Source organism: Solanum tuberosum, unplaced genomic scaffold, assembly GCF_000226075.1.
Source record: "Solanum tuberosum cultivar DM 1-3 516 R44 unplaced genomic scaffold, SolTub_3.0 scf00158, whole genome shotgun sequence".
NCBI lineage: Eukaryota > Viridiplantae > Streptophyta > Magnoliopsida > Solanales > Solanaceae > Solanum > Solanum tuberosum.
In genome coordinates this window covers 742,280-742,881 of record NW_006239083.1, presented here as the reverse complement: position 1 = coordinate 742,881, position 602 = coordinate 742,280, and positions in this window count along the sequence as shown.

Here is a 602-nt window from a genome sequence, read left to right as displayed (position 1 = left end):
AGTAATTACATGATCAACTAACTGTGTTCGTCTTAAATAAAGTGATTAATTGATTATTTTGATATGAAACGCTTCATTAACCCATAATTAGTGATAAATAAACTTATTTAATAATAATTACCTTTCAATTAATAAGTTCAATTACATTTTCTATGCATTATAGAGTAATTACATGATCAACTAACTGTATTCGTCTTAGATAAAGTGATCAATTGATTATTTTGATATGAAATGCTTCTTTAATCCATAATTAGTGATAAATGAAGTTCAATTATAAGTTCATTTACAATAGATAACCCATCTGTTGAAAATAATCAAATAAATATGATCATTTGTTGCAACAAATATAGAAATCTGTTACAACAAATGTCAAATATGTATTATCTATTGCAATAGATGACCCATCCGTTGAAAATAATCAAACATATATGCTCATCTGTTGCTATGGATGATTTATCTGTTGCAATAGATGAGTTGCAACAGATTATAACTTGCTACATTATCTGTTTCAATAGTATAATTTAACATTTTACAAATTTAAGAATAAAATAGAATTCATGATCAAATAATTGAACATCTATATAATATAAAATATTGTCATT